The sequence below is a fragment of the Oncorhynchus gorbuscha genome, linkage group LG03 (genome assembly GCF_021184085.1).
Source record: "Oncorhynchus gorbuscha isolate QuinsamMale2020 ecotype Even-year linkage group LG03, OgorEven_v1.0, whole genome shotgun sequence".
NCBI lineage: Eukaryota > Metazoa > Chordata > Actinopteri > Salmoniformes > Salmonidae > Oncorhynchus > Oncorhynchus gorbuscha.
In genome coordinates this window covers 60,237,788-60,249,644 of record NC_060175.1, presented here as the reverse complement: position 1 = coordinate 60,249,644, position 11,857 = coordinate 60,237,788, and the positions used below count along the sequence as shown (strand labels likewise).

Here is an 11,857-nt window from a genome sequence, read left to right as displayed (position 1 = left end):
ATGCAGTAGAAAGACCCCGCAGTAGAAAGACCCCTTTGCAGCTCCGGCATCTGTTTAGGGCAGGGGGTTCAGGGGAAAGACCATTGAGAGACACTTGAAGACAAGCTTCACATTTGAAAAATCAGATGAAGTGTTCAAAGCTAAGTACATTGTACAGGATGTATCCAGTATTTTCAGCGCACTGCTCTATAGTGACAATTCTTTAACTTAGATTTTTGTTTGAGATGGAGACGTGAATCCAACAAATGATTCATTTGTAGACAAACTAGATATTGATGGATCACCCTTATACTTCCTGGGTGGACTTTTTATATAAGGTCAAACCTGAGATGCCCAGACTCATCACCACGGTGGCCCGCTGAGTGACTCCTCCTGCAAAGTGCTTGGCTCTGTCCTCTCTTAATTGGTTGACAGTGGCGACACATTGCCTGCTTTAGTGTCCTCTCCTGACATCACTTTCTGCGACAATTTCGGTTTTGGACCCTCTTCTTCCTGTGGGTGCGTCCGTAGCAACTCACCTTGTGAGTTAGTCGTCGTGCCAACCAAAGCGACAATGTTTTGGAGAGGAGTCTGAGCCAGCAGTGCCAGCTGCCAATCACATTGTTCCTTCCTCTAGCCATCCCGCCCAGCTCTCGTATCAGGCCCCCAAAATCCCGAGGCAGGCAGTAGCGCGGGACACCTCTGAGGTTTTTGGGGATGTCTCGGCTGTGACAGAGGTCCTGGAAGTAGACAAGGGCAAAGCCGTGGCTCTTGCCTGTCCCCTGTAGTGCCCCCTGCAGACAGGACAGGGCAGCCCTGAACACCGGCCCCGTCACTGAGCAGGGCTTCCTCTCCTCCTCTCCGCTCCTACCTTCCTCTTTCCATTCCACTTCTTTCTCCATTCCTGCTTGCTCCTGTTTATTTCTTGTTAACTCAAGTCCTTTCAGCTCCTCTCCTCCACTCTCCCCTTGTCGCATCTCCTCTCCTTTACTCCCTCCTATCTTTTCCCATCTCGCTCTTCTCTCCAGCTCTTGTAGGACTCCTTAGCCTCTGGGCTCCATATGATCAGCACCCGGCCTCCTGCCTCTCTGACTGCCTCCCACTGTCCATACATCCAGGGCACAGGGCCCAGCTCAGCCACACCAGCCCCAGACCTCTCCATATCCCAAGGACCATCCCCATTGGAGATCTGGGCCCACAGAGCCATGCGCACGTCAGCACACAGCTCTCCCTGTAGAATGGAGGCCAAAGCACACACGGGAGACACATGGGTTGACAGCTCTGAGGAACACACCAACAACACAGGCCTCTGGATGAACAGCCAACCTGCAGGGAGGGAGAGAAGGGGCGAGGCAGACACACACACAAAGGAGAGGGTTAACGAGGATGAGACAAAAAAAATGATTGGAAATTATTGTAAGTTATTGCTTGATTTCTCTATTATTTCACTGATGGCCATTAAGCCTTTGGGATCAAATCAAATGTGGATTAAATTAGGTTTGAAGGATAAGGTGATACAAAGACAGAGCAGACAAGTAGGTCAAAAACAGTACATAATATTGCAAACATTGTGAATGCAATATAATATGACTGAGGACACAAGAAGGGGCTACAAAGGTCTTACGTACAGAGTACAAGAAAAACTGACCTGTGACTCCATTCTTGGTCACATAGTGGATGAGGCGTCCCAGCATTGCCACAGTAACCAGAAGTGTCAAGGCTGCAACAGCATAGAGACCCCATCTCCTGTGGGAATCTGAGAAGGCATAAGAGGATACTACTTATTGGAAGTGCTGTGTGTGTGTGTGTGTGTGTGTGTGTGTGTGTGTGTGTGTGTGTGTGTGTGTGTGTGTGTGTGTGTGTGTGTGTGTGTGTGTGTGTGTGTGTGTGTGTGTGTGTGTGTGTGAGAGAGAGAACTCACAGTCAGGACAGAGTATTCTCCTCCCATACTGTGGAGGATCTGACCGCCACACCTTCAGAGAGTTAAAGAGAGCGTGAAATGAAAAGAAAGTCAAAGTAAGGTAAGATATCCTTAATAATAATACAAAAAACATTCATAGTTAGGGGCGGCAGGGTCGCCTAGTGGTTAGAGCGTTGGACTAGTAACCGACAGGTTGCAAGTTCTAAACCCCGAGCTGACAAGGTACAAATCTGTCGTTCTGCCGCTGAACAGGCAGTTAACCCACTGTTCCTAGGCCGTCATTGAAAATAAGAATTTGTTCTTAACTGACTTGCCTAGTAAAATAAAGGTACATTTTTATATTTTTTATTAAATAGGTTATACCTGCACACATAGTCCCTCAGTTAGGAAGGATAAGGGCAGGTTCATCTGTGTCTCTCTGGTGCCCCCACCCTGTACAACAGAAAACTGCACTCTTAACAGCATGGACCAGTGTCTACAGATCTATACTACAGTAACAGTGTCTTACATTTACATTTACATTTAAGTCATACAGCTCTTATAACAGTGTCTTCTTACCTTACCATGTTTACTAAGTAGATAGCTCCTCTGGACACACATCCCTTGTCCTGCCATACACAGAGTTGAGCAGCAAAGGATGCTGGGATAGTGGAAGTGAGATAGACACGGAGACTCTGTGAACCAGGACCAACATATGCCTCCCACTTAGACATACCTGAGGGAAGGAAGGAGAGAGAGATGTTCAAATCACATTTTATCGGTCATATGCGCGGAATGGATGTAGACTTTACTGTTTGATTACGAGCCCTTCCCAACGATGCAGTTGAAAATATATATATAAATACAAAGAGGAATTAAACTATATACAGTACCAGGAATTTGAGATAGATAAACTACATATTCAAAAGTATGTGGACACCCCTTCAAATTAGTGGATTAGGCCATTTCAGCCACACCCTTTGCTGACAGGTGTATAAAACATATATTTTTAAATCGAGCACAGCCATGCAATCTCCATAGACAAACATTGGCAGTGGAATGGCCTTACTGAAGAGCTCAGTGACAAGTCAGTTCATCAAATTTCTGCCCTGCTAGAGCTGCCCCGGTCAACTGTAAATGCTGTTATTGTGAAGTGGAAACATCTAGGAGCAACAACTGCTCAGCCACAAAGTGATAGAACACACAAGCTCACAGAACAGTACCGCTGAGTGCTGAAGCGCATAGCGCTTAAAAATCGCCTGTTCTCAGTTGCAACAGTCACTACCGAGTTCCAAACTGCCTCTGGAAACAATGTCAGGACAAGAACTGTTAATCAGGAGTTTCATGAAATGGGTTTCCATGGCCGAGCAGCAGCACACAAGCCTAAAATCACCATGTGCAATGCCAAGCGTTGGCTGGAGTGGTGTAAAGCTCATCGCCATTGGACTCTGGAGCAGTGGAAACACATTCTCTGGAGTGATGAACCATTTAATTAACCATTTAGCAGTCTTATGGCTATTTAGTCAGTCGCTGATGTTCTCGTGCCCTCTTCACGACTGTGCGGGTGTGTGTATGGACCATGTTAAGGCCTTAGTGATGTGGACACCAAGGAACCTGAACCTCTCGACCCCTTCTCCTGTAGTTCACGATAAGCTTCTTGGTTTTGCTGACGTTGAGGGAGAGGTTGTTGTCCTGGCACCACACTGCCAAGTCTCTGACCTCCTCCCTATAGGCTGTCTCATCGCCGTCGGAGATCAGGCCCTACAACCATTGTGTCGTCAGCAAACTTGATGATGGTGTTGGAGTCGTGTATGGCCACTCAGTCATGGGTGAACAGGGAGTACAGGTGGGGACTAAACTCACACTCCTGAAGGGCCCCTGTGTTTAGGGTTAGTGTGGCGTAGTTGTTGTGGCCTAGCTAGTTTGGGAATTTCTCGTCACTGGGCATCTCATGGCTGGGTTTCCCTTTGTTATCGTCTGCCATCCCTGCCACATCCAACGAGCATCAGAGCCGGTGTAATAGAGAAACTCGGTCTCAACCTTTAAGTCTTTACTGAAGACTCATCTCTTCAGTGGGTCATATGATTGAGTGTAGTCTGGCCCAGGAGTCGGAAGGTGAACCGAAAGGCTGTGGAGCAATGAACCGCCCTTGCTGTCTCTGCCTGGCCGGTTCCCCTCTTTCCACTGGGATTCTCTGCCTCTAACCCTATTACAGGGGCTGAGTCACTGGCTTTACTGGGGCTCTCTCATGCCGTCCCTGGAAGGGGTGCGTCACCTGAGTGGGTTGATTCACTGATGTGGTCATCCTGTCTGGGTTGGCACCCCCCCTTGGGTTGTGCCATGGCGGAGATCTTTGTGGGCTATACTCAGCCTTGTCTCAGGATGGTAAGTTGGTGGTTGAAGATAACCCTCTAGTGGTGTGGGGGCTGTGCTTTGGCAAAGTGGGTGGGGTTATATCCTTCCTGTTTGGTCCTGTCCGGGGGTGTCCTCGGATGGGGCCACAGTGTCTCCTGACCCCTCCTGTCTCAGCCTCCAGTATTTATGCTGCAGTAGTTTGTGTCGGGGGGCTAGGGTCAGTTTGTTATATCTGGAGTACTTCTCCTGTCCTATTCGGTGTCCTGTGTGAATTTAAGTGTGCTCTCTCTAATTCTCTCTTTCTCTCTTTCCTTCTCTCTCTCAGAGGACCAGAGCCCTAGGACCATGCCTCAGGACTACCTGACATGATGACTCCTTGCTGTCCCCAGTCCACCTGGCCGTGCTGCTGCTCCAGTTTCAACTGTTCTGCCTTGTTATTATTGGACCATGCTGGTCATTTATGAACATTTGAACATCTTGGCCATGTTCTGTTATCTCCACCCGGCACAGCCAGAAGAGGACTGGCCACCCCACATAGCCTGGTTTCTTCCTAGGTTTTGGCCTTTCTAGGGAGTTTTTCCTAGCCACCGTGCTTCTACCCCTACATTTTGCTTGCTGTTTGGGGTTTTAGGCTGGGTTTCTGTACAGCACTTTGAGATATCAGCTGATGTACGAAGGGCTATATAAATACATTTGATTTTGATTTGATTTGAATTCCACCTTCCTCCTATATTGTCCTTTTTCATGTTTGATGTCTCGGAGGTCGTAGCAGTCTTTCTTGTATGCACCCATATCCATGTCCCATTCTTTGTAAGCAGTAGTTCTAGCCTTTAGCCCAGCAAGGATATTGCCTGTAATACATGTTTTTTGATTTACACGCTTGTATAGGCACTGTGGGAACGACATTGTCTATGCACTTATTGATGAAGCCCGTGACTGATGTGGTAAACTCCTCAATGCTATCAGTTGATCTCCGGAACTTATTACAGTCTGTATTAGCAAAATAGTATTGTAGCCTCGGGTCAGATGGTACTTCCTTTTTGAGCGTTTGTTTGGAATCAGAAAGAAGGGTTTATAGACTCATGGTCGGATTTGCCGAAGGGAGGGTCTTGCATGCATTTGGGTAGACTAAAAGTGGTATGGAGTTTTACCGCTCTTAGTGGCACAGAAGATGTGTTTATGAGCTCCCGAGTAGGTCAGCGGTCTAAGGCACTGCATCTCAATGCTTGAGGTGTCACTACAGATTTGAATCCAGGCTGTATCATAACTGGCCGTGACTGGGAGTCCCCATAGGGCGGCGCATAATTGGCCCAGCGTCGTCTCTGGGTTTGGCCGGGGTAGGCCGTCATTGTAAATAAGAATTTGTTCTTAACTGACTTGCCTAGTTAAAGGTTAAATAAATAAATGAATAATAACAATATCAAGCGCAGTATTCATATCACTGCGGTCTTGTGGTCTCTCACCTCGCAGGAATGGACAGTGGACATCAAAACTGCTTCTGAAGGACAACTACAGAGAGGAGAGACATGAGAACATCAGCGACTGAAACCCACATGTACTATACAGTTAACTGTTGATATTATACATGTATCGGCTCACAGTCTTACCTGCACACACATCTGAGGGTGTTTATCCACAGCAGAAACATTATATTTCTGTCAACGGGAGAGGGAAGGGAATATTCATCATTATTATCCTCCTCTTCATCATCATCATCATAGTAATCACCAACCCTTACCAGATCTCTCTTCTCCACTATGTCCTCCAGTGTGGAGTTGAAGATGGGAGTGCAGTGGGATGTGTTTCTCTGGTGTTGCCAGCAGAGGGAGGCAGAGAGCTTCAGGTAAGCAGCAGGACACGGGGAACTCCATGCCAGGTTGGAACCCAACTCACCATACAGAGTCACAAAACTGGAGCGCCACACGTCTCTGGCCTCTTCAAATCACACACAGACAGTGCATTATTACAGATAGTAGTGTGAGGAGTGAATGCTCCAAGATGACTTTGGTTTCTAAGGACTGCATCCTCTGCTGGTTTATCTGTGACTCACAATAATAATAATAATAATAATAATAATAGATCCAGCAGAAAGCCCCTGGTTCCCCAGATCAGATTCACAGGGCAATTTACAGGTAACACAGGCAGAGACTGAAGCTAATCATCAACTACTGCATCTCACACAAGTCTATGAGACATAAAAAAAACATGAATACTCACCACCTAATGAAATGTTCACAAATGGGCAAACTGTGGTTCGCCTTGCATCCAGGTGTGTGTAATATACCTGTAGCAGGCAGACATACAAACAGACAAGACAAGTAAAGACACTTACATGGGACATAGTTTGAGCCATGCAGCAATGTCACTGTCCATTGCACATTATCTGATATGTAGTCGAGTGAGACCTTACCTGAACACAGACACAGCGAAGCAGGTAGGGGAACCGGAGAGTCACTGACAATGCCTGATTGGTGTCAATCTGGTGAAAACATACGTTATCCATAAACAAATTATATACATCTTTGTACACAACTTTCACCTTTTGAAACACGTCTACACACACACAATGGGCTTACAGTGGTAAGTGGAGAAAGGTTGGAGCATTCTGAGTCTGTCTGTCTGTAACACAGCCTGGTGTACACTTCAGGTGAGAGAGCGGGCTGGTACATATGGTCCCCAGTGGCTACAGTTACAGTGAGGGATCGAGCCAGCTCATCAACAAACAGGTCAAACTCCGGCACTGGATCTGAATCACCACAGACAGAGAGTCATAGTATACAAAATGACTATAGAAATATAATAAATTATTATGTCATTTTGATCACATGAGGGAAGGGGAAAAGTGATGGATGTGGAAGGTTAGGTTTTGAGATTCATTACCTGGACAGATGTCTTGTACGATGTACCTGTCTTCTCTCTTTGGTTTGGAGGACAAAGACACATACACTTGTCGCCCTGCATCGGCCGGGAAACAGTCATACACCAACTCCCACTGGTGGGCAGCAGAGACACAGCACCATAATCAGAAACACACGTTCACCTGTTTTAATGTGTGCGCGCATGAAAATATCAGATCTTACCAAAATTTGATGGCCAATATTATGGAGACGTAAACGTTTGATTTTGGTCTTTCCTCCGTTGAATGGAAGCGGGCCTCTCCACTTAAAATAAAAACAAGGCAACAGTAAACATGTTATCCCCACAAATGATGCAGGGCCCCCCTTGGAAAATCAGTGTAATTTTGTAAATGACAGATCTCTATGGCAAGACTCATCATTCACCCAAGTTTAATCAAAATCAGACCAGTACCGTCACAGATATCGTGTGTGACGAACGTACGAACGCACTAACTGATGGAGATAGATCCACAGTCCCCTCCATGATTTCATCGTGGGGACAATTAATAGATAAAAGGGTGAGAAAGTGAACTTAATTGTATCATTCTGATAACTTTGGTAGCTAAGGAATATTCACTGGTCAGTGGAATGAAGAGAAGTTGTTACCTGTAAAGTGCGATTTTTGACATTTTCTATGGAGATGATTCTGTGAGTACTAGTTGACAGCTCCAGGTAGGTAATGGTCAGTGTCCCAGTAAAGTCTAGAGAGGAAAAACAGAGGACAGATTAAGGAATCGTGGCAGTAAAGGTAGAACAAGAGAAAGTCATGTTAAGGAAGAAAGATAGCCAAATAAGGCAACAGTAAACATGTCACCCCCCCCCACACGGATGATGCTGCGCCCCCCCTTTTGCAAATCAGTATAACTTTGTAAATGACAGATCTCTATGGCAAGATGCATCACTCACCCAAGTTTAATCAAAAGCGGGCCAGTGGTGTCTGAGATATCGCATGGGTTGGCTAGACTAATATTCCTGAGCATATGTGCCAAATTTCAAACAGATCAAGCGATATAAACATGTGCCCGTCACAGAGCCACTGTGTGGTTGATATGAATGTTCTTGCATATGTTGAGAACTTATGGGGTCCCTGAGGAGAGGGACCTATGTACCGAATTGCATGACTTTAGGTCAAACAGGATGAGGGGCATGACTTGACAAAGTTAGCATTTTCAATCTCTTGTCATACCGCCACCATCTGGACAATCAGTGTAATTTTGTAAATGCTGGATCTCTATAACAAGACGCATCATTCACCCAAGTTTCATCAAACATCAGGCCAGTGGAGTCTGAAATATTGTGTGTGACTAATGTACTAACATACAGAGACAAATCCATAGTCCCCTCCCCAATTTCATCATGGGGGACAACAAACACAAGGTCAGAGAAAGGGAGACTGAGATGAAGACTTTGGATAAAAGTAAGTTGGAAGAAGGTTCTGACGGGGAAGAGGATGATGTGGAGAGTGAGATTGATTGTGGATGGGAGACACAGTTCAAGGCCTTTACCTGCAGCTTTCATTCTGACACGGACATGGACACAAGCAGAACAGGAGCCTTGTGATGGAGATAACCGGAAGGTGGACAGACTCAGCTGGGGAAGACTCTCCAAGTTCCAGGTGGAACCTATAGAAAAAACAAATGCCACAGAACATTCAAAACTGTACAACATATGGAGTAAACTTTCCATGTGAAGTCTCAATTCCAAATAAACTGTTCCTCTTCATATTGTGTATAAGATCAGCTCTCCAAGGGGACCATGGACTAAAGTAACACTTACCATTATGGTGTTGAATCTATGGATAAAGTGGAGGAGACAGGGAAAGGAAGAAGGAGAAGAAACAGAACATGGCTGTGTTGAGTTTATTGACATGTGAAGTGAATATTGATGCAGGTTCACATAGCCTAATGCATTTTCAATACATCATTTCCATTATCTATAGGCTACAGTCTGAGTATAATGTCTCCATTGCTTATTAGTTACATTATCTCCACGAAGATCATCAAAGATGGTATGATTCATTCCTTTACCTCGGTGACAGTTAGTTTAGCGCGTGGTTTCTCCTCCGCGGCGTGCAGGAGCAGCAGCAAACACAACAGGAGCACAGCACGTGCTGGTTCATTTCCGCAACTCATCATGAACATTGATCAGTACTGACACCAGAGACACTTGGAAAAGTCACATTGTATCCGATGTTGCTAGAACAACGCTCAGGCAGCCAAGAAACGCAAAATCCAGTGGGCTGACAGTCCACATACATGTTTACACTACAGAGTGCATTTCAAAACCAAATAAATGTAATTCAATACAACTGAAAAGTAGGTAGGCCAACATGTTATGTTCCAGTGCCATGTTGTTCTTGTATGTTCCTAAGAACTGATCGAATAGTTCCCTGCGAGTTAAATTGTGTTTTGGGAGAGTGCGTAATCGCTGACTAGTTTACAACATACAGCTCCACCTCTCCTGCCGCCTACTCCAGACAGACAGGTTACATCAGTAGTTACCTCCCACAGTATACCATTGGGCGAATACGTTTTGTATTGCCCGGTGCCCCGATTAGACGGAGTGTGTTCATTTTAGACCGTTCCATTGGTCCTTAAGAGAAATCTCCCGGGGCATCGGGCCATGCAAAACGAACTAGCCAAATGTTCAAGCTAGTACTGCTCTACGTCTTGGATTGCCGAGAGTGTGAACTTTGCTTTAACTAACAGTAAGGAAATAATAGTCAGGGTATACTGAGAAAGAACATTTTATTTAACTGCGGGAAGGACGGAAATGTTTGCTGCATAAACATTGCAGTCCCCTGCACAGTTAGTGTTGAGGCCTACTATTTTTAGTATTTCAATTACTTTCGAAGACATTTGGAAGTAGGCCAAGTATTTGGATATTATTTATTTGAAAATACAAGTAGTTGAATATTAGAATGTATTTTAAAATAACACTTAGAAAATATTGGCATGTATTTGAACTTACTCAAATACACAGAAACTTCTATTTTCAAATGCAAATATTGTATTACCCCAGGTCTGCTTGGTATTTGAAATAATGTATTTGGAAATAAGTATTTGAAAATAATTCAAATAGTAGCATATGCTAGGCCTATACTTTTTTTAAAAATGGTAAAATACTTCCAACAGAAGTAGTTGATTCGGACCATATTATTTGAAAATACTCTAATACTCAGAGTATGCATATATTTGAACCCAGGACGAATCTGAAAAACATCTCAGTGGTGTAAAGATATCGTTAACAGCGGTAGATTAGTGAGATATCTGATTCCGTAATGTTTATAGGCTATTATCAGGTCACATCTATTCCTTTTCACCGCAAAACTATTATTGTATTGCTATTGTTGGATTCTATTCAAAACAGCCTCTATTCACATCCTACAAAGCTAGGGGAAGGACCTCTGAAATGTGTAAATTCAGTTATGGACTTTGAACAGCCTTGGTTATTTGGATAGGGTAATATTCATGTTATTATACAGTAAGTCTGTCTGTATATATGTATGCATGTGTCAGACGTGGTGGAAAGTTTGTCAGTTATGCGATATCTCTCTCAAACACACACACACACACACACACACACACACACACACACACACACACACACACACACACACACACACACACACACACACACACACACACTAATGCTCAGAAATTGTTGAATGTAGTTGACGGTAAGTGGGCTCTCTAACTGGGTCAAGGTTTCATTATGTGTTCAAGGTGCTAATTCTCACTATGTGTCTTTGTGTGTGTGTTTTACAGAGGGTAAAAACCCTGAACAGATACTTCCTCCTTAAAGAGACTTCATGCATTTTACCTCCATCCCTTCTGTACCCTCGAGGACACACACACACACACACACACACACACACACACACACACACACACACACACACACACACACACACACACACACACACACACACACGTACAGTGATTTCACTTGTTAAATTAACTTCAATCAATGTAGTTGAAGGGGAGTAGACAGGTTAAAGAAACAGTTAAGCCTTGTGACAATTAAGACATTGTGTATGTGTGCAATTCAGAGGGTGAGTAGGCAAGACAAAAGATCAAAAGACTTAAGTGCATGTCCCGTGTGGTTCAGTTGGTAGAGCATAGCACTTGCAACGCCAGGGTTGTGGGCTCAATTCCCATGAGATACCAGTAGGAAAATAATGCATTCACTACTGTAAGTTTCTCCAGAAAAGAGTGTCTGCTAAAAGACAAAAAAGTAGGTGCGAGGCAAACTGATTTGTGTCAAGAACAGCAATGCTGCTGGGGTTTTAAGGCTCAACAGTTTCCTGTGTGAATAAAAATAATTCACCACCCAAAGGACATTCAGACAACTTGACACAACTGTAGAAAGCATTGAAATGTCAAATAATTTTTTAAAATTATTTCCACATGTAGCAAGCAAAGTGTTTGTATTGTCTAATCTACATGGGTAGTATGCAAGTCAGTCATACAATAATTTATTAGGTACACCAATCTAGTAGAGGGTTGGACCTCCCTTTGCCTCTGGAACAGACTGGATTCTTCAGGGCATGGAAACGTTGCTCAATTGGTATCAAAGGACTTAATGTGTACCAGGAAAACATTCCCCACACTATTACACCCCCGGCACCAGCCTGTACCATTGAAACAATGCAGGATGGGGCCATACTGTTTACGCCAAAAACGGACTCTGCCATCAGCATGACGCAACTGGAACCGGGATATGT

The 11,857-nt window shown here is 44.5% G+C and overlaps 1 pseudogene; it reads right to left on the bottom strand.

The window, feature by feature from the left end:
• Nucleotides 1-306: 306 nt before the first annotated feature.
• On the bottom strand, nucleotides 307-9,593 carry LOC124031647 (annotated as a pseudogene).
• Between the last annotated feature and the right edge of the window lie 2,264 nt (nucleotides 9,594-11,857).